The sequence below is a fragment of the Pan paniscus genome, chromosome X (assembly GCF_029289425.2).
Source record: "Pan paniscus chromosome X, NHGRI_mPanPan1-v2.0_pri, whole genome shotgun sequence".
Lineage (NCBI taxonomy): Eukaryota > Metazoa > Chordata > Mammalia > Primates > Hominidae > Pan > Pan paniscus.
The window spans coordinates 63,046,522-63,069,414 of record NC_073272.2 but is presented as its reverse complement, the minus strand read 5'-3'; the positions used below and the strand labels follow the sequence as shown (position 1 = coordinate 63,069,414).

The following is a 22,893-nucleotide window of genomic DNA, read 5'->3' as shown; positions in this document are numbered from 1 at the left end:
AAGACATTTATGATATAGATACCCAAAAGTAATACTCAGATTAAAAGCCACTCACCGCTAATGAAATCTGGATTGAATGTTTAGTTTGTTTTAAATTTAGAATTAATATTAATGTAGCTGCTGTTTCTCTCTAGATATTTTTATAGTCAATTCAAATTACATTTGTTTGGTTTTTTTCTCTTTTTAAATTAGGGAATATCCCTCAAATGGGCATGTGCCAAGTTGAATATGACCATGTTTGCAAATAATCAGGGCAGTTGTTTTTAAATTATTGCATAATATGATTTAGAAAATTTCTTCATCAGTACAAAAATATATACTTGGTCTAGAAAACATCGTCAAATTCACTGTTGTTCTCAACTGTCAAAGATTCTAAGTTCTACTGAATTCTGCTGTGTATGTCTTGATCTATACTTAGCACAACCAGCTAAAACAGGATATACTATTCTTTTTTCATCTTACATTTCTTTGATTTCCATAGAGGAAAAATAATTTTTATATGTTCTCTGATAACTATCTTATCTCAGCAAAATAATTTTTCTTAAGTTCTTTCGTGCTGCTCTAGCAGCCCCTATTGCTTAGTGCTGTTCTCTGATATTCAGGTATTCTGCTGTGCCAACTGTTTTTAGGAAGCATCCCGTTGTATGCTGTAATTTGCAGAAAATATTCCCTTGGAACTTACAATGGTCATGTTAAAAGAATAAACTGAGATTCCAGTTGGTAAATTAGCTTTGTGGATTGGGTATACATGAATACATTTGGAGTTTGATCATAATAGCCTGAACTAAAACACAAAAAGTTTTTTTTTTTTTTTACAGTGCAAAGCTGAGGACAAAAGTAGAGAAGCAGTAGCTGTGTAGTTAAGCCAACCCAGTTAAATTTCACTTATCTTGGGTGATTGTATGCCATACATACTATATGTCCAATACTGCTAAACACTGAAGGTGTTCTGGAAGTACAGATCTTCTGCCTCAGGGAATTTATATTCTAGTTAGGAAGTTTAAGCACTTAGAGAGAGCAATAACTTGAATGCTAATGCATGTTATAAATAAGTACTGAGGAATGTAGAAAAGAGAAAAACTCCACCTGAACTTTAAAATTAATACTATCGAAATGCTCATTTTATGCTTAGAAAAATTGAGGCCCAAAACTGTTAAGGGACATGGCCAGGATCACACAGTGTTTTAGCTTCTCAAAAGGAACTGGAATCCAGATCTCCTGGCTCATTCCAGGTTCTTTACACTGGAGACGTCTCCTAATTTAAGCCTCAGTTATTTCTTTGACAATGATTTCAAGTCAGTCCTTAACTCAGATGCTTATTTCCCGAAGGACGAAGTAATATTTTGACATAAAATTCCTAGAAACCCATTTAATACAATGAAATATCAAAATTGATAATAAAAAGAAATGAAAATTAAATAAAACATCTATATTCATTTACAGATGATTATTAAATGCATAAAATCAATTAGTGTAAAAAAGCTGCTTATGTTTCTTTCAGATAAATATTCTGTATATCAACTGAGGATGCTTAAATATGAATCCAGTGAAATTGGGAATGACAATGCCTTGGAGCAATTCATTGTTCAAGAATCTTTGGACTGAATTCAAAATTAGGGATTTCTGCTTGAATTGTTATTTGCAATTTTATACATATACACATATTTGGAGAGTGGCAGTTTCCAATACAATGTCTTCTTCCCTGATCTCTTGCTCTCCCATTTCTATAGTAGTTAGCTGCAGACAGGCTTGTCAGTGATTGCAACTGATAGAGTAAGAAGTTATCTGGGCTTCATTTTTAACATCAGCACAGTTATTAGGCAATCTAAGTGGAATTTTGGCCACAAGAGAGGGAGCACAAGTCAAAGTATTTTAAATCAGAGATTTCCAATATACTTTATTGGATATGAGAGTTGAAGAAGAGGAAGGAATCAAATTCAGGCCTAAAGACATGGAATTACTGTGTCTTAAACAAAAGTGGGAAAAATAGAAAGGAAATTCTGCCTCTGCTACTGATACAAAGAGGCATGGATGTTTGCATTGAGGTGTATTGAGGCAATAGTGAATGTTTTTATTGGAATGGATCTTTGGCACACTTTGATAGTGTATCTATGCCATTATACTGACAGTTCACCTTGAGCTCACACACATTACTCTCTTCCCATCATACTTCATTCCACAGCGGCCAGATCATGGCTTCCTCTGCCATTTGGAATGCTCCGACCTTAAGCAGTTGTCTCAGCAATGCTTTTTATTTGTTTCTCCTTGAGGCCATGCCAAAGCAAAGCTCATTGAGATATAGCCAAAACTGCCAGATGTTGCTGGATGTTATTTTGTGCTCTCTGGGGAAAGCATTGTTTTCCAGTGAAACTCCTCAATTATTTCCTCCAAAAACTTTCTGAAAATTTTACTGAAATAAGTAAAAAATGGAACAAACCTTCAGAGATATGAGATTCTATGAGACGTTGTTTCTGTGTCTCAGATACATCTGCCTGGTGTCAATCCCAAAAGAAGAGGCTAAAGCACAAAATATGATTGAAAGAGTTAACCTGAGCCAAAGTAAGGAAAGCTGCCTGGAAGACTCAGACCCAAGTAACCTTGGATATGAGTTCCATTTGGCCTTTGTTACAAGCAGGTTTTTCAAGGCAAAAAATGACAGGCAGTGGGCTGTCACAAAGTTGTTCATCAGAAATTTTCACTGGTTTACAGAAATTACGTTGATTATTGATTGGCTATATATTTTTATGGTATAGGGTGTTGGATATTGTGTCCAGTGTAGCATTATTAGATTAATTTTTAGCTACTTGTGGCAAGAGTTTGCAGTTTTTATAGATAAATACATAGCTCCAAATGGGGGGAAGTAGGATGTGATTGTTATTTCATTTGAATGCCTTTCTGGGCCTGATAATTTGAAAGGGCTCACATTCCTCAGATAGAAGTTCTTTTCTTTACTCGTTTCTCTTTTTTGATAAAAAGTGTTTCTTCTTGAAAACATTGATGATCAAAATCTGTGTGTCAAGATGTCCCTCATTGCTGGAAAAGCTCATTCCTGGATAGTTCTTTCAAAGTCCCAGCGTGAAGATGTCCCTCATCATTGGGAAAGCACATTCCCTGGTAATCTCATTCCATGCTAGGTAGAGGGAAGGAAAGGAGACATCTCAGCAAGGAATTTTGAAAAGCACCCAAAAGCCAAATTGGGATGGTATCACAGAGTGGCAAAAAATGAGACCTGTCAAGTCACTGATCTACAGCTGGTGTCACTTGCTGAATAATCTCTATTCTTTGGAGAACCATGAATGTAGTTTTCTCAGAAAATGAAAAGAAATGAGAAATACATAACATTAATAATTTGGATAATAAAAATGTAATGTACATAAGAATTATAATCAGCAAGAAAATTTATATGCCAAATAGAAAAAGAGAAACTATTTCCTCATGGAGCAAACTAAAACATCAGGAAGAAAATTAAATGCTGGTTCTTCTTTAGAGATTTGCTATAGTTAAGTGGCTTCTTTTCTAATTTTCCATAGATGAGTTTCTACTTCATAGGAAGTGTTTATGTATACACAACAAAGAATATTTGCCACCACACATATACATCTCTGTTCAGCTAATATATAAAGCAATGTGATTTTCTAGTACAGCCTTAGCTAGTGAATTAGTAGGTTTTTTTTGATTTGCTGAAGAAGTAGCAGTTTCATTAGCAATCTTTCCTAAGGTTATAGAAAGACTTCTAATCATGTGTTAATGGGAAGCAACAACCCGCCAAGGCAAAAACACTCTTCCAAAAGCATGCATGGAACTATCTTCTTGATGGTCCATCAGATAATTAACAGGTTCCCCTCAAATAGAATCTTTATCTCAAATAGATCATTAGTCATGCTCAGAGAAAAGTTTGAAGGAGCTAGTCCAATATCGGATTTCTTCTGAGCCATATATAGATATATATATATATATATATATATATATATATACACACACACACACACACATACATATATATATATACACATACATATATATACATACATATATATACATACATATATATACACATACATATATACATACATATATATATACATACATATATACATACATATATATACATACATATATACATACATATATATATACATACATATATATATATATATGAAACCAAGTATTTTAAAAGACACTACTATTCCTCATTCTATGCCGTTAGATATTTTTATATCCATGGATATAAAATCTCCTTCACAGACAAAAGTAAATGTCTGTGATCTCCTTCACAGACAAAAGTAAATCCTAGTGGAGTAGAGGTGAGTGTACTATAATTTCAATATATCAGTTTTTGGACATTTTTAAACCATGGGTCAGAAATGTTAGATCAAGAGAAAAGACTGGATCCTGATAGCAGGAGCGATTGTTTTTCTTTTAACATTCTAGCAGCATCATGGTTTTTACCACTGTCATTTCAGAGTGAGGCAGCAGTTGTTTTGACTGTGAGATTCTGATGGGTTAAATTGAAACATGGCAGGTTAGAATGAATCAGACAGACCTATTTGGTTTTGCTTTATGTGACCCCTGAATTGGGTTATGAGTACAATTAGAAATACTGGTGGCATTTAGGACAGAATGTAGCAATGGGTCACTGTAGTCGAAAGTTGTTGGTGGTTTAGGGTGGCAAACCCAGCATCTTGTTAGATTTCCAAATGTAATAGCAGTTTGTGAGATATGAACCAGAGAACTATTTCTCCATGCTGTAATTCAATTAATTAGGGACAGTAAAAACTGAAGCTTGATCATGGGCATGTTGCTAAAGTACATATATTAACAATAAGACTAGTATGCTATATCTTAAGATAATATATATATGTGTGTGTGTGTGTGTATATATATAAATGTGTATATATGTGTGTGTATGTGTATATATATATATACATATATATATATGATTATTTTACCAAAACCACCAAGAGAGGATTCCTACAATATGAAGGCAGCCTAAAAACATAATATTCCGGTCAACAGAAAAAGGAGATGAAAATTTCAGGCACAGTAATCATTGGTATCATGAGGAACTGGTTATACAGGCCTGAACCAGTATCTTAAGCAGAAGCAGACTACAGCAAATGTCAGTTACTTGCGGTGCTGATCAGGAAGATTGCAGGTCAGCTTTAATTGAGCATGTCTGGTGATAGAAAATGTCCACTCTGGTAGAGCCGCTTTTATAAAATGAGAAACATGAATCCTTGAGTCAACACCCTTAACTTTGGCAGCACAAGGATTGGTCAATACCTGATATGATCCCTTCCAGTGGGGTTGCAGGGAATCTTTTATTTGATGTTGTTTTCAGTTAACAAAATCTCCAGGTTGTAGGCCATGGTCTCTGTTACCTTTATCTCCCTGGAGCTCATTGTGAAAGGAATCCTTTATTAATTTGAAATTTATGGTAGGAAGTTTTGTGAGACCTTGGCAATAATGGAGGATATCACCTTTAAGAAGTACAGGTTCATAAGCTCTTTTATCTAGCCACATAGGCCTTCTTGTTATTATTTCAAAGAGAGAGAGTTGACGTTTTATGAGTGGGGTGGATTGTAGGTTGAGCAGAACTAATGGGAGAGATGCTGGCTAGAGAAAGTTAAAAATTTCTGTTAGCTTTGCATTGAGCTTTTTAATATCATTTGTTCATTTCACCAGTTCAGAGGATTGGGGGTGATGGGCACAACAGAAATGATGGAATATAGGCCAAATGTTACAAATAGATAAAATTACCTGACCAGTGAAGTGTGTTCCTCAGTCGGCATGGAGCTCAGATTGAACTCCCTATGGAAAAAAAAAAAAAAAAACCTTTTCTAATAACACTTTTCCTATTACTTTGGCCATGACTTGTCAGCATGGAAATGTTTCAACCCCCAATGACAGAAACGCAAATTAATACCAGAACACACTGGTAACCCTGAGATAGAGGCAGCTGGATAAAGTCCAATTACAATATCTCAAAGGATCCAAAGGTGAAGGAAAATGCCCCTGTGACCCATGAAGGGGATTTGCAGGATTATGTTTGGGACAAACGGTACAGTGAGAACACATTGTTTGTGCAATAGTAGGATATAGTTTTTAATATTTTTTTTCCTCGTGCTATCATTTTGTCTAGATTTCAATGAGTGAGCTCAAGAACATACTGTAAGACATGTAATTGAAACCTTAAGGGAAAGATCAGTCTATCATCAAGTCCATAACATAAGCCCATTTCTGGGGACAACTTGCCGTCTTTATTTTTCCAGAGCTCTATCTCCTTCTTAGGAGCTCCCATTTGTGCTTGTAAAATTGTAAATGGGTAGTAAGTTTGTAAGGTCATTTTAAGACATGCCTGATATAACCTTCAGGGCTGCATGCTTACCTAAAGTGTTAGTGAAATGGTTGTGCTTGCTCTCTGGAGTTTCTAATGTCGAATAACCAGAGATTTTGATGATGGCCAATGATTTGGGTTCAGGGATTGCTTCAAAGAGGTCGGAGACTTGTTGACCATTTTTGATAGGTTGACTTGATGAGATCAGATATCCACGTTGCTTCCAAAGCATTCCACAATCACGGGCTACTTCAAGTGCATATCTGGGGACAGTATAAATGTTAACCAATTGACAAGCATGAGTTGGGGCAGTCAATTCTGCCTGCTGAGCTGATTTAATAATCTGGAAGAGGATTATTCTCTATAATCCCAGTTAGAGACACAATGGCATAAACATCGCTGTACGTTCCAGATTTATCTTTCAAATAAGAATTATCAGTGAACCAAATTACATCAGCTTTATTTATAACTGTTTCTTGTAGGTCCTGTTGAAGTGTAAGAATTTGGTTGGTCAGGATGATAGAGTAGTGTGGTGTCTTGTCAGTAGGAAAAAGCAAATGAGTGTCTGAGTTAATATTATAACAACAGGAAATGGTAACCTTAGGTGAGGGCAGAAGAAGACCTGCATAAGAAACAACTCTATTATATAAACAGAGTAATGTTGGGCATGAAAGAAGTTCAGAAGTGTTTCCACTGTATGAGTTAAGTACATGGTGAAAGAGGATCCCATATCTAAAGAGGGTAGCAGTAGCAGAGATTGCTCTTAAGCAAGGTGGCATCCTAGCAACTGCATCAAGTTGCCGGCTGTAATATCCACCGGGTGCATTATAATCCCCATGTTTCTGAGTTAGTATTCCCAGGGCATCTGCCTTGTCTTCATGAATGAACAGGGGAAAGAAAAAGCTGTCAATAGGTTGACCTAAGACAGGTGCAAGTTATAAGATGTTCATTGATGACTTATGTGGCTTTTAGTCTCTCTGAAGTCCAAACACAAAGATCAGGTTGATCCATTTCCAGGAGGGTATATAAAGGGTGAGCTATTAAAGAAAAAATATGTATTTAATTTTAACAGTATCTAGCCAATCCCAGAAATCCTCAAAGTTGCTTCTTTGTTGAGGGCTTAGAGTAAAGCAGGACGCCTTTAATCCTGTCTGGGTTTATGAGCAATCCTTTCTTAGAAATAAAATATCCTAAGTATTTTACCTCTGTCTGGCAAAATTGGAGTTGCTTTTTAGAAACTTTATGTCCCTTAGATGCCAATTATTTTAAGAAATTTATGCTATCATCCTTAGAAGTTTGCATATTTGGAGAACAAAGGAAAAGATTATCCACATATTGGACAAGTATAGATCCCTCTGAGAAATATACATTAGCCAAGTCAGATTTCAATAATTGAGAAAAATTGGTAGGGCTCTCATTATAATCTTGGGGCATAAAGGTCTGGGAATACTGGCAGTTGTCATAAGTAAAGGCAAATAAATATTGACTCTCTGGCTCTACTGGAATGCTTTAAAAAAAAAAACTGCATAAATCAGCCACAGTAAATTTCTTACTTTCAGGAGGGACTGCTGCCAAAAGAATATGGGGGTTTTGTACCATCGGATGTCTTGGGACCACAGCGTTGTTGATAGCTCTCAAATCTTACAGAAAATGCCAGCCCTTCCCGTTCAGCTTCCTATGGAAAGGGTCAGAATGTTATATGGGCTGATACAAGGAATAATTATACCTTATTATAGGTCTGGTTCTTTCCATTGCTTCGGACCCTAATGGGTATTGTCTAATATTGGGTAAATCTTAAGCAGGTTTACTTTCACTTTAATGGGGGTAGTTGAATATATCTTTTTTTTTATTTTTTTGAGATGGAGTCTCACTTTTTCGCCCAGGCTGGAGTGCAGTGGCACGATCTCGGCTCACTGCAATCTCCGCCTCCCAGGTTCACGCCATTCTCCTGCCTCAGCCTCCCGAGTAGCTGGGACTACAGGCACCCGCCACCACGCCCGGCTAATTTTTTGTATTTTTAGTAGAGACGGGGTTTCACCATGTTAGCCAGGATGGTCTCGATCTCCTGACCTCGTGATCCACCCTCCTCGGCCTCCCAAAGTGCTGGGATTACAGGCGTGAGCCACTGCGCCCAGCCAGTAGTTGAATATATCTTAATGTTAATGGGAGATTGGGACCATAAGTGGTCCAGCAAAGCTTGCAATAAATCATTAGTGCCATTTCCTATTCTTGGTTTAGAAAAAATATGTCAGATCTGTAGTTTTATAATCTCAGTAGTTTAATTCTCATTCTGTAATTGTTCCATTAGCTCCTTCTACTCTGAATTTAACATTTCACCTTTCTGAGAGAGGGAAATGTATGTATTGCAAAGTTCCAAAAAATCTCTGCCTGAGAGGTGTATAGGAGCCAAGGGACCATGCAGAAAGGAATGAAGGTTACTCAATGAGCCTTCATGAAATTCTAAGGATTTGGACTTATATACAGTCGTAGGTTGATTAGATACCCCTCCTGTTTGTACAGTTTATTACTCTGAGGAAGGGGACAATTTAAGGGGTGTAGGGTTGAAGACATAAAGTGACTATGAGGGTGCATGTCTGTTCTCCATTTATGAGCATTTCCACTTCTCCTAATGGGAAAATCCCATTTTGATCCTCAGAGCAACCCTATTCATCTTATGGCATCCTGTGCTTTTGTTGTTCCTGCTATTATTTAAGTTTTCTACAATCCTTTCCGAAATGGCCAGGCTTTTTGAAATAGAAGGAGACACTTCTTTTATCATTAGAAAGAGGCATTTGTCTTTTCTTAAAAGGCCTGGTTTAACTAGCCAGTTGTTGAGGTGCAAATTAACAATCTTTGAGGCATTAGTTCTATCTTTTTTCTGAATCATTTTGGTCTGAAAGCTTACTAATTCATGGGTTTGTATATTCACCCCGTTAAGAAACTGGTGTCTTTTAACTAAGGTAACCAAGTCCTCATTTAAGCAATTGAAGAAAGTAGAGTTTATGAGAAAATTGTTCTGGTAATCTTGGAGGCTAGTGTCAACCATTTTGGAATATTGTTGAAAGCTTATCTCATTGCCATTCCAAATAACTACAGATTCATCTGGCCTTTTGAGTACATTGCTCAACTCGCTTCCAATATACATTTTTTTAAAGGAAAGACCTGGGGAATGGCATCATGGAGAGACTTGGACAAAATGCAGACCCCTTCATGGTCTGCTTCAGTCTGATTTTGAAAATCCTCTAAAGGATTATTTCAGTTTGCCTTTTTTAACCACCCAATGGCCTTGCCTTCTGACACCAACATGTGAATTAATTGATATAGGTCAGAATATCCAGGCTCATAAATTCAAAGAGTCAGATCAAATTCTTTTGCAAACCATATAGAATCTTGGAAGAGGTCAGGGAAGCCTTTGATAACACTCTTAAATTCAATTTTTGCCCAAGGGATATTAGACCCACCTCTTCCATACAGGAAGAGGTGCTGTACAATCACACCTTGAAAAAGGCTGCCAGAATGGAAGTTTCAGGGAGCGGATCAGAGACATGGAAAGTTCCCTCAGGTACTGATGCTAGAAGAAGTAAATCAAGACAGGAAGTTTCAGATAAAGGAGAATATGAAGATGCAGGGGTAGGAGAAGAAGGAGCAGTTAGAGTTGAAATGGAAAATGTGTTTCTAATGGCAGTTGTTTCTTTTTTTTTTTTATGGTTGCATTTATTTATTTATTTATTTATTTATTTATTATTGATCATTCTTGGGTGTTTCTCGCAGAGGGGGATTTGGCAGGGTCACAGGACAATAGTGGAGGGAAGGTCAGCAGATAAACAAGTGAACAAAGGTCTCTGGTTTTCCTAGGCAGAGGACCCTGCGGCCTTCCGCAGTGTTTGTGTCCCTGGGTACTTGAGATTAGGGAGTGGTGATGACTCTTAACGAGCATGCTGCCTTCAAGCATCTGTTTAACAAAGCACATCTTGCACCGCCCTTAATCCATTTAACCCTGAGTGGACACAGCACATGTTTCATAGAGCACAGGGTTGGGGGTAAGGTCACAGATCAACGGGATCACAAGGCAGAAGAATTTTTCTTAGTACAGAACAAAATGAAAAGTCTCCCATGTCTACCTCTTTCTACACAGACACGGCAACCATCCGACTTCTCAATCTCTTCCCCACCTTTACCCCCTCTCTATTCCACAAAACCGCCATTGTCATCATGGCCCGTTCTCAATGAGCTGTTGGGTACACCTCCCAGACAGGGTGGTGGCCGGGCAGAGGGGCTCCTCACTTCCCCATAGGGGCGGCCGGGCAGAGGCGCCCCTCACCTCCCGGGCGGGGCGGCTGGCTAGGCGGGGGGCTGACCCCCCCACCTCCCTCCCGGACGGGGTGGCTGGCCGGGCGGGGGGCTGACCCCCCCACCTCCCTCCCGGACGGGGTGGCTGGCCGGGCAGGGTCTGACCCCCCCACCTCCCTCCCGGATGGGGCAGCTGGCCGGGCAGAGGGGCTCCTCACTTCCCAGTAGGGGCGGCTGGGCAGAGGCACCCCTCACCTCCTGGACGGGGCGGCTGGCCTGGCGGGGGCTGACCCCCACCTCCCTCCCGTACGGGGTGGCCGCCGGGCGGAGACGCTCCTCACTTCCCAGACGGTGTGGCTGCCAGGCGGAGGGGCTCCTCACTTCTCAGATGGGGCGGCTGCTGGGCGGAGGGGCTCCTCACTTCTCAGGTGGGGCAGTTGCCAGGCGGAGGGTCTCCTCACTTCTCAGACGGGGCGGCCGGGCAGAGATGCTCCTCACCTCCCAGATGGGGTCACGGCCGGGTAGAGGCGCTCCTCACATCCCAGACGGTGCGGCGGGGCAGAGGCGCTCCCCACATCTCAGATGATGGGCGGCGGAGCAGAGACGCTCCTCACTTCCAAGATGGGATGGCGGCCGGGAAGAGGCACTCCTCACTTCCTAGATGGGATGGCGGCCAGGCAGAGACGCTCCTCACTTTCCAGACTGGGCAGCCAGGCAGAGGGGCTCCTCACGTCCCAGACGATGGGCAGCCAGGCAGAGATGCTCCTCACTTCCCAGACGGGGTGGTGGCCGGGCAGAGGCTGCAACCTCGGCACTTTGGGAGGCCAAGGCAGGCGGCTGGGAGGTGGAGGTTGTAGCGAGCCGAGATCACGCCACTGCACTCCAGCCTGGGCACCATTGAGCACTGAGTGAACCAGACTCCGTCTGCAATCCCGGCACCTCGGGAGGCCGAGGCTGGCGGATCACTCGTGGTTAGGAGCTGGAGACCAGCCCAGCCAACACAGCGAAACCCCGTCTCCACCAAAAAAATACGAAAACCAGTCAGGCGTGGCGGCGTGCGCCTGCAATCGCAGGCACTCGGCAGGCTGAGGCAGGAGAATCAGGCAGGGAGGTTGCAGTGAGCCGAGATGGCAGCAGTACAGTCCAGCTTCGGCTCGGCATTAGAGGGAGACCGTGGAAAGAGAGGGAGAGGGAGACCGTGGGGAGAGGGAGAGGGAGACCGTGGGGAGAGGGAGAGGGAGAGGGAGAGGGAGGCAGTTGTTTCTTAAAAGAGTGTTCAGAGTTTGAAGCTTGATTTCCCATAATTTAGGAGCTTTTCAAAAGTTACCAAGGTCATGAATATGTTTTGTGTTTGAAGTATGCTTCTTATGAACATCACTCCTCTAGATGTCACCCAAGAGTCATGAATAGCTTTCTTATGTATCCTAGACTGTTTCTAACTGCTGGGTGGCAGCAGGGTACTCAACATATAGGGGACCAGTCCCTCATATTATATCCTAATGGAAGAGCAGAAAAGGGAGTTCATAAAGATGTTCTTCTGGGGGAGAGGGCCCCATGAGGCTACTTCATGTTGCGTCATGGTTAATGACCCTGACACCTTGGTATAGTCTTCAGTCACCTGCAGCACCCAAATGGGCCAGAGGAAGCAAATCTCCTCTTTTCCTTGGGGCAAGAGAACTCACCCTCTGCATTTTTCCATTAGGAACTAACAGGAATTTGTCACAAATGAAAAGGTAGGTCTGCATTTCTAAGCAACTGCTGCAATATTAAAAAGCATGCTATTAAAATGAAACCACCAGTGCCTAATTTCCAATACCTTGACCCAGACCTTACTTCCGTGGGACAGAGGTAGAAAAGGCTGAAATTCTCTGGGGAGCTGTTTGCCTGACTGTGACCCAGACCTCCTATCATGAGCCAGAGGCAGCAGAGTCAGTTTTGTTTTTGTTTTGCTTGTAACCCAAATACCTTACCTTTAGGGTAAAGATGGAAAACCTCAATTTTGAGGTTTGGAAAGTGAGGTTTGGAAAAAAACACCTCAAGCAGAGTCTAGACCTTCAACCAAAAAGTGGGAAGGACCAGATTTCAGTAGGCCTCAACACTTCACATTCAATACTTTCTCAAAGAGTCAAAATAAATCAAGAGGTTCAGAGCTGACCAAATGCTGAGTCAAGGAGGAATGTCAGATGGTCAGAGGTGTCTGAATTCTGCTCACAGCACCAGATATGTCACCCTAAAAGAAGGAGAGTGAAGGACAAAATATGATTGAAAGACTTTATTTCAGGCAAAGTAAGGGCAGCTGCTGGGAAGACTCAGAGCCAAGTAACCTAGGATAGGAGCTCCATTGGGCCTTTGTTACAAGCAGATTTCTAAAGGCAAAGAAGAGGCACAGGGAGTTGGCTGATACAAAGTTGTTTGTCAGGAATTCTCATTGGTTTACAAAAATAACATTGATTAGTGATTGGCTATACATTGTTAAGCTATAGGGTATGGGATATAGTGTCCAGTGCCACATTATTAGGTTAATTCATAGCTACTTCATAGCTACCAAGCAGTTTTAATAGTTGAATAAATGGCTCAAAAGGGGGGAGTAGGATGTGATTATTGTCTTACTTTAATGCCTCTCTGAGTCTGATAATTTGAAAGAGCTCGTATTCTTCTACAAAAGTGTTAACTTTTCTTCTGTAGGCAGAAGCATATTGATGAGCACATGGTGGGCAGGGTTCATGCAAAGAATAGTGACGCTTGGTGTTACTGTGTTTTATTTCTCTCCATTCCCACTCCTGACAAATTATTTGATTATGAACATTGAAATTAAGCATAATCCTCCCAATAGGATCATACGTCTTCCAGAGTTTGCCTGCATTATATAGAGCTTGCTCTAGTCTTTGACTCCACCTGTCTTATTCCCTTTCTGAGATAGCATGAGCTTTTTAAGGGCTACTTCTTATTCCTTACTATGCCTAAGAAGTCCCTAGGATAGGCAGTTGCATAAAGTTAGGGCCCAATCAGTGTTTGTTGAAATGATTTACATGTTTTCCATGAGGATAAAGCAAGGTATGAAAAAAGTAGGAAAGGAAGTAATAATGGAGAGGTAGTCAGAGGACAAACATCTACAGGAGTAATGGCATTAGAGTGAAGTGGGTTTTGAGAAAATTTAAATACTAAAGGAGATTAGAGAAAATTATCAAGGGGAAGAAAAAAGAAACTAACATAAGAGTCTGACATCAGTTGTGGAAGGGCTGTGAGAGTAAGGATTCATTTCTTGTATGTGATGCATGATTTCAACTTTTTCTATCTTGTTTTTAAAATTGGTAGTCACAATTTAATATTAAATATTTACAGAGTAATTAGCTGTGGATTTTAACATGTGTAAAAGTACCTTTCAGGCTGGGCGTGGTGGTTCACACCTGTAATCCCAGCACTTCGGGAGGCTGAGGCTGGTGAATTACCTGAAGTCAGGAGTTCAAGACCAGCCTGGCCAACAGAGTGAAACCCCATCTCTACTAAAAATACAAAAATTAGCCGGGTGTGGTGGCACGTGCCTGTAATCCCAGCTATGTGGGGGTCTGAGGCAGGAGAATCACTTGAACCATGTAGGCGGAAGTTGCAGGGAGCCAAGATGGAGCCACTGATCTCCAGCTCAGGTGACAGAGTAAGACTCGCCCCTCCCTCTCAAAAAAAAAGGTATCATTCAAATGCAAATTTTAGGAGAAAAAAATATTTTTCTACACGAAAAATAGGCAGATTGCAATTATTGGTGTTTAAAAGAAAATTTTAGAAGACTATTAAAATAACCGTTTATATTCAGAGATGTGCTGTGCCTTCAACAGATTTTACATGAATTTCGGAAATTGATTTTAGCTTGTGGTAGGACAAATAATGACTTCCAAAGATATCCAGGTCCTAATCCCTGGAATCCGTGCATGTTACCTTATAAGGTAACTGAGACCTTGCAGATGTGATTAATTAAAGGATCTTGAGTTGGTGAGATTATTCCGAATTATCTGGGTGGGCCCTGAATGAAATTATAAGTGTCCTTATAAGAAGAAGGCAGAGGCAGATTTGAGACAGAAGACAGTGTGTTACCAGTGAAGCAAGATGCTATTTTGCTGGCTTTGAAGACAAAGGAAGGAGTCTCTAGCTAAGGAATGCAAGGAATGCAGCTCTAGAAGCTGCAAAGGCAAAGTCTTTTATCCCCTAAACCCTCTAGGGAAAGTGTGGTTCTGCCTACATTTTGATTTCCCTCCAGTGAAGCTGATTTCAGACTTCTAACCTTTAAAACTGTAGGAGAAAAAATGTGCATTAAGTCACTGAGTTTGTGATAAATTGTTAGAGCAGCCATAGAAAAGTAATACATAGCCCTTTTAGTTACTATTTAAATTATGCCAGAGTCTCTGAGATATTCTTTGAAAGTGGCTTTACTGTCGAAATATATTATCTAACTATAGCTTACTATTAAAATCTTTTACAAATATAAATATAATTCCTCAAAAATTCTGTAAAATATATTATTTTAGGCTTATTTAATCTCTTTGAAAACAAAATTTATTCTTCTAAATATTTTCAATCTTAAATATCTTGAATATGTAAAGATTATCAGTGATTTTTCCTACTTTTTACCACATTTTAAAATTAATCAAAAATACAAGCATAACAGTTTATGTATAATAAAAGGTATCTAAACCTAAGTTGTGTGAATACTGTAATACTGTTATCTAATCTGAAGAGTCCTACTCTCTCTCCAACTTCAATTTGTCTTTACAAAAAGGCACTAAGAAAGGAGAAGAAAAAAATTTAACATTGTGTCAATATATGTAATAATTTGTGATAGAGAAAGAGGAAAATATAATGAGAATAAAGAGTAAGGATGTTAAATTAGCTGCAGTTTTTTAAAAAATAATTTTTAGGCCAGGCGCCGTGGCTCAAGCCTGTAATCCCAGCACTTTGGGAGGCTGAGGCAGGTGGATCACAAAGTCAGGAGCTTGACACCAGCCTGGCCAATATGGAGAAACCCCGTCTCTACTAAAAACACAAAGATTAGCCAGGCGAGGTGGTGGGCACCTGTAGTCTCAGCTACTCGGAAGGCTGAGGCAGGAGAATCGCTTGAACCTGGGAGGCGGAGGTTGCAGTGAGCCGAGATCCCGCCATGGCACTCCAGCCTGAGCCACAGAGCGAGACTCTGTCTCAAATAATAATAATAATAATAATAATTTTTAAAAACTTATTTTTGAGGATACCTCACAGTGTATCCTGGATATAGATAAGAATAAAGTTCCTCAAAAGGTGAATTATAAAACACATTTTGGTACAAAAAATTTAGCTATTATCTATTTAGCTATTATGTAATAATGTAAATTTTTACAAGTTTTTAAAAATTTATTATGTAAATAACAAGTTTAGCTGTTATGTAATTGGAAGTGTATCCTTGTTTAAAGTATTTAGTAAAAGATGGAAATAAACATTAGTTACCTCACATTTTCTCTTCACTAATTGAGAGTACTTCTCCCAGCTCTTTACACCTAAAGCCATGCTCTTGCAGCTAGAGCAAGAAAATTTTACCCAATCTCTTTTTTAAAAATTTTCTAAGACCTTTACCTCCATAGCAGCTCATAAATTTATGAAGTTTTTGTTTTTTCATTGACAAATAAAAGTTGAATATATTTATAGTATACAATATGAACTCTTGAAATATGTGTACATAGTGGAATGGCTCAATTGAGCATGCATATATATATATATATATATATATATATATATATATATAATGTATGTATATATCCTGCTTATTTTTTTGGTGAGAACACTGAAAATCTACTGTTTTAACAATTTTCAAAGCATTAAAGCTATATTAACCACTTTATATAATAGATCTCTTAAACTTATTCTCCCTATCTAGTTGAAATTTTGTATCCTTTGAAAAAATTCCCCCAACACCCAGTCCCAGTAACCACTCCAAGTCTCAGGTAACCATCATTCTACTCACTACCTGTGTGCATTCAACTCTTTTGGATTCCACATACAAATAAGATAATGCAGTATTTGTCTTTCTGTGCCTGCCTTATTTCACTTTACCTAATGTTATCTAGGTTGATCCATGTTATTGCAAAAGACAAAATTTCCCTCTTTTTAAGACTGAAGAGTATTCCACTGTGTGTGTGTGTGTATACATATATATAAACATAAAATGCATTCTAATATATATAATATATTCTTCGTTTATTCATCAGTAGATACTTAGATTGATTACGTGTCTTGGCTATTATGAATAATGCTGCAATGAACATGGGAGTACAGACATCCTTTTGAAATACTGATTTCATTTCCTTTGGATATACCCAGAAGTGAGACTTCTGGATCATGAAGTAGTTTTATTTTTAATTTATTGAGGAACCTCCATACTGATTTCCATAATGGCTGTACTAATTTACATCTCCACCAACAGTGTGCAGGGGTTCTTTTTTCTCCACATCCTTGTCAACAATTCTTTTACCTTTTTGATAAAAGGCATTCTAAAAAATGCGAGGTCATATGTCATTGTGGTTTTAATTTGCACTTCTCTGCGGACTAGTGATTTAGAACATTTTTTCCATATGCAAGTTGGCCATTTATATTTCTTCATTTGAGAAATGTCTCTTCAGGTCCTTGTCTCATTTTTTATTTACTGTTATTTTTATTTTATTTTTTAATTTTTTTTATGTTTGTGTGTACTTAGTAGGTGAATATATTTCTGCAGAACATGAGATATTTTGATACAAGCAAACACTTCCTAATAATCACAGCAGGGTAAATGGGATATGAATCATTTAAGCATTTATATTTTCTTTGTGTTACAAACAATCCAGCTATAATCTTTTAGTTCTTTTAAAATGTATAAGAAATTATTGAAGACTGTAGTTACCATGTTGTGACATCCAATACTAGATCTTACTCATTTTATCTAGCTTTATTTTTGTAACCATTAACTTTCCACTGCACTATTCTTTTTGGCCTGTGGTAACCATTGTTTTAGTCTCTAGCTCCATGAGTTCAATTGTTTTAATTTTTAGCTCCTACAAGTAAGTGAGAACATAAGAATTTTGTCTTTCTCTGCCTGGCTTATTTCACTTAACATAATGATGTCCAGTTCCATCTAAGTTATTGCAAAGGACAGAATCTCAATCTTTTTATGGCTGAATAGTGCTCCATTGTGTATATTTACCACATTTTCTTTATATATTCATCTGTTGATGGACATGTAGATTGCTTTCAAATATTGGCTATTGTGAAAAATGGTACAATAAGCATGAGAGTGCAGGTATTTTTTCAGTATACTGACTCCCATTCTTTGGGGTATATACCTTATAACAGGATTGACGGATCATATGGTAGCTCTCTTTTTAGTATTTTGAGAAAACTCCAAATTGTTCTCCATAGTACTGTACCAATTTATATTCCCACCAACAGTGTACGAGGGTTCCCTGTTCTCTACATCCTCACCAGCATTTGTTATTGCCTGTCTTTTGGCTATAAGCCATTTTAACTGGGGTAAGGTAATATCTCATTGTAGTTTTGATTTGCATTTCTCTGATAAGCATTTATGATGAGGAACTTTTCATATACCTCCTTACCATTTGTATGTCTTCTTTTGAAAAATTCAGATCTTTTGCCCATTTTTTAATGAGATTATTAGATTTTTCCCAATAGAGTTGTTTGAGCACCTTAGATATTTTAATTATTAATCCCTTGTCATGTGGAGAGATTGCAAACTTTTTTTTTCCCAACCTGGATTGTCTCTTCACTTTGCTCTTTGTTTCCTTTGCTCTGCAGAAGCTTTTTAATTTTAACATGATCCCATTTGTCCGCTTTTGGTTTGGGTGCCTGTGCTTACAGGGTATTACTCAAGAAATCTTTGCCTATTCCAATGTACTGGATAGTTTCTCCAAGGTTTTCTTTTAGTAGTTTCATAGTATGAGGTCTTCGATTTAAGTATTTAATACATATTCATTTGATTTTTGCATATGGTGAGAGATAGGAATCAAGTTTCATCCTTCTGCACAGTTTTGCCAGTGACATTTATTGAACAGACTGTTCTTTCCATAACATGTGTTCTTGGCACCTTTGTTGAAATTGAGTTCACTGCAGATGTCTGGATTTGTTTCCAGGTCCTGTGTTCTGTTCCATTAATTTATGTGTCTGTTCTTATGTCATTACCATGCTGTTTTGGTTATATGGCTCTGTAGTATAATTTGAAATCAGGTAACGTGATTCCTTCAGTTTGGTTCTTTTTGCTCAGAACAGTTTTTAATATTCTGAGTTTTTGGTGTTTCCATATACATTTTAGGGTTGTTTTTTCTATTTCTGTGAAGAATGTCATTGGTATTTTGATAGGGATTACATTGAATCTATAGATGGCTTCTGGTAGTGTAGACATTTTAACAATATTGATACTGTCAATCCATGGACATTGAATATATTTCCTTTTCTGTATACTCTTCACTTCTTTCATCAAAGTTTCATAGTTTTCATTGTAGAAATCTTTCACTTCTTCAGTTAAGTTTATTTCAATGTTTTACATTTTATTTGTAGCTGTTTTACATTGTGTTACTTTCTTGGTTTCTTTTTCACATTGTTCACTGTTTGCATATGGAGATGTTACTGATTTTTCTATGTTAATGTTGTATTCTTGAACTTTACTGAATTTGTTTATTAGTTCCTATAATTTTCTGTTGAGTCTTTAGGTTTTGCCAAATACAAGATCATATTATTCACAAAGGAGGATGATTTGACTTATTTCTTTTCAACTTGGACACCCTTTATCTCTTTCTATTTTCTGATTCTTATAGTTAGGACTTTCAGTATTATGTTGAATAACAGTGGTGAAATTTGGCATCCTCATGTTCCAGAATTTAGAGGAAAGGCTTTCAGTTTTTCCCCATGCAGTATGATACTAGCTATCAGTCTGTCATTTATGGCTTTTATTGTCTTGATGTATGTTCCTTCTATGCCTATTTTTTGAGAGTTTTTATCTTGAAGGGATGTTGAATTTTGTCAAATGTTTTTTCTGCATCAATTGAAATGATCATTTTTTTCCCTTCATTCTGTTCATATGATGTAACACAATGATTGATTAGCATATGTGGATCCATCCTTCCAGCCCTGGGATAAATCTCACCTGGTCATGATGAATAATGTTTTTAATATGTTGCTGAATTTGATATGCTAGTATTTTGTTGAGGATTTTTGCATTAATGTTTATCATATATTAGCATGTGGTTTTCTTTCTTTGATGTGTCTTTTTCTGGTTTTGGTAGCAGGGTATTACTGGTCTCATAGAAAGTTTGGAAGTATTCACTCCTCATTGTTTCAGAACAGTTTGAGTAGGATTGGTATTAGCTCTTTAAGTGTTTGGTAAAATTGAACAGTGAAGCCATCAGGTCCTGGACTTTTCTTTGCTGAGAGACTATTTATTTTGGCTTCTATCTTGTTACTTCTTAGTGATCAGCTTACATTTTGGATTTCTTCATGGTTCAGTCATGGTAGGTTATAAGCATTTTGGAATTCATCCATTTCTTCTGGGTTTTCCAATTTATTGGTGTATAGTTGTTCATAGGGACATCTAATAATTCTTTGATTTCTGCAGTATCAATTTTAATGTCTTTTTTTCTTTTTTTTAAATTATACTTTAAGTTCTATGGTACATGTGCACAACGTGCAGGATTGTTACATATGTATACATGTGCCATGTTGGTGTGCTGCACCCATTAACTCATCATTTACATTAGGTATATCTCCTAATGCTATCCCTCCCCCCTCCCCCCACCCCACAACAGCCCTGGTGTGCAATGTTCCCCTTCCTGTGTCCAAGTGTTCTCATTGTTCAATAACCACCTATGAGTGAGAACATGCGGTGTTTGATTTTCTGTCCTTGCGATACTTTGCTGAGAATGATGGTTTCCAGCTTCATCCATGTCCCTACAAAGGACATGAACTCATCCTTTTTTATGGCTGCATAGTATTCCATGGTGTATATGTGCCACATTTTTTTAATCCAGTCTATCATTGATGGACATTTCGATTGGTTCCCAGTCTTTGCTATTGTGAATAGTGCCACAATAAACATACATGTCCATGTGTCTTTATAGCAGCATGATTTATAATCCTTTGGGTATATACCCAGTAATGGGATGGCTGGGTCAATTGGTATTTCTAGTTCTATATCCTTGAGGAATAGCCACACTGTCTTCCACAATGGTTGAACTAGCTTACAGTCCTACCAACAGTGTAAAAGTGTTCGTATATCTCCACATCCTCTCCAGCATGTGTTGTTTCCTGAATTTTTAATGATTGCCATTCTGACTGGTCTGAGATGGTATCTCACTGTGGTTTTGATGTGAAATTCTCTGATGGCCAGTGATGATGAGCATTTTTTCATGTATCTGTTGGCTGCATAAATGTCTTCTTTTGAGAAGTGTCTGTTCATATCCTTCACCCACTTTTTGATGGGGTTATTTGTTTTTTTCTTGTAAATTTGTTTGAGTTCTTTGTAGATTCTGGATATTAGCCCTTTGTCAGATGAGTACATTGCAAAAATTTTCTCCCATTCTGTAGGTTGCCTGTTCACTCTGATGGTAGTTTCTTTTGCTGTGCAGAAGCTCTTTAGTTTAATTAGATCCCATTTGTCAATTTTGGCTTTTGTTGCCATTGCTTCTGGTGTTTTAGACATGAAGTCCTTGCCCATGCCTATGTCCTGAATGGTAATGCCTAGGTTTTCTTCTAGGGCTTTTATGGTTTTAGGTCTAACATTTAAGTCTTTAATCCATCTTGAATTATTTTTGTATAAGGTGTAATGAAGGGATCCAGTTTCAGCTTTCTACATATGGCGAGCCAGTTTTCCCAGTACCATTTATTAAACAGGGAATCCTTTCCCCATTTCTTGTTTTTGTCAGGTTTGTCAAAGATCAGATAGTTGTAGATATGTGGCATTATTTCTGAGGGCTCTGTTTTGTTCCATTGGTCTATATCTCTGTTTTGGTACCAGTACCATGCTGTTTTGGTTACTGTAGCCTTGTAGTATAGTTTGAAGTCAGGTAGCGTGATGCCTCCAGCTTTGTTCTTTTAGCTTAGGATTTTCTTGGGCATTGCGGGCTCTTTTTTGGTGCCTTATGAACTTTAAAGTAGTTTTTTCCAATTGTGTGAAGAAAGTCATTGGGAGCTTGATGGGGATGGCATTGAATGTATAAATTACCTTGGGCAGTATGGCCATTTTCACAATATTGATTCTTCCTATCCATGAGCATGGAATGTTCTTCCATTTGTTTGTGTCCTCTTTTATTTCATTGAGCAGTGGTTTGTAGTTCTCCTTGAAGAGGTCCCTCACATCCCTTGTAAGTTGGATTCCTAGGTATTTTATTCTCTTTGAAGCAATTGTGAATGTTAATTCACTCATTATTCGGCTTCCTGTTTCCCTGTTATTGGTGTACAAGAATGCTTGTGATTTTTGCACATTGATTTTGTATCCTGAGAGTTTGCTGTTGCTTATCAACTTAAGGAGATTTTGGGCTGAGACAATGGGGTTTTCTAGATATACAATCATGTCATCTGCAAGCAGGAACAATTGGACTTTCTCTTTTCCTAATTGAATACCCTTTATATGTTTCTCCTGCCTGATTGCCCTGGCCAGAACTTCCAACACTATGTTGAATAGGAGTGGTGAGAGAGGGCATCCCTGTCTTGTGCCACTTTTCAACAGGAATGCTTCCAGTTTTTGCCCATTCAGTGTGATATTGCCTGTGGGTTTGTCAGAAATAGCTCTTATTATTTTGAGATATGTCTCATCAATACCTAATGTATTGAGAGTTTTTAGCATGAAGGGTTGTTGAATTTTTGTCAAAGGCCTTTTCTGCATCTATTGAGATAATCATGTGGTTTTTGTATTTGGTTCTGTTTATATGCTTGATTATATTTATTGATTTCCGCCTATTGAACCTGCCTTGCATCCCAGGGATGAAGCCCACTTGATCATGGAGGATAAGCTTTTTGATGTGCTGCTGGATTCAGTTTGCCAGTATTTTATTGAGGATTTTTACATCAATGTTCATCAGGGATATTGGTATAAAATTCTCTTTTTTGGCTGCGTCCCTGCCAGGCTATGGTATCAGGATGATATTGGCCTCATAAAATGAGTTAGGGAGGATTCCCTCTTTTTCGTTGATTTGAATAGTTTCAGAAGGAATAGTACCAGCTCCTCCTTGTACCTCTGGTAGAATTTGGCTGTGAATCCGTCTGGT

General features: G+C 38.4%; 1 protein-coding gene across 11 annotated transcripts in view; it reads left to right on the top strand.

The window, feature by feature from the left end:
* SPIN4 (spindlin family member 4) overlaps positions 1–22,893 on the top strand; it is a 215,906-nt gene that overhangs the window by 44,582 nt on the left and 148,431 nt on the right. The gene's annotated exons all lie outside the window — the stretch shown is intronic.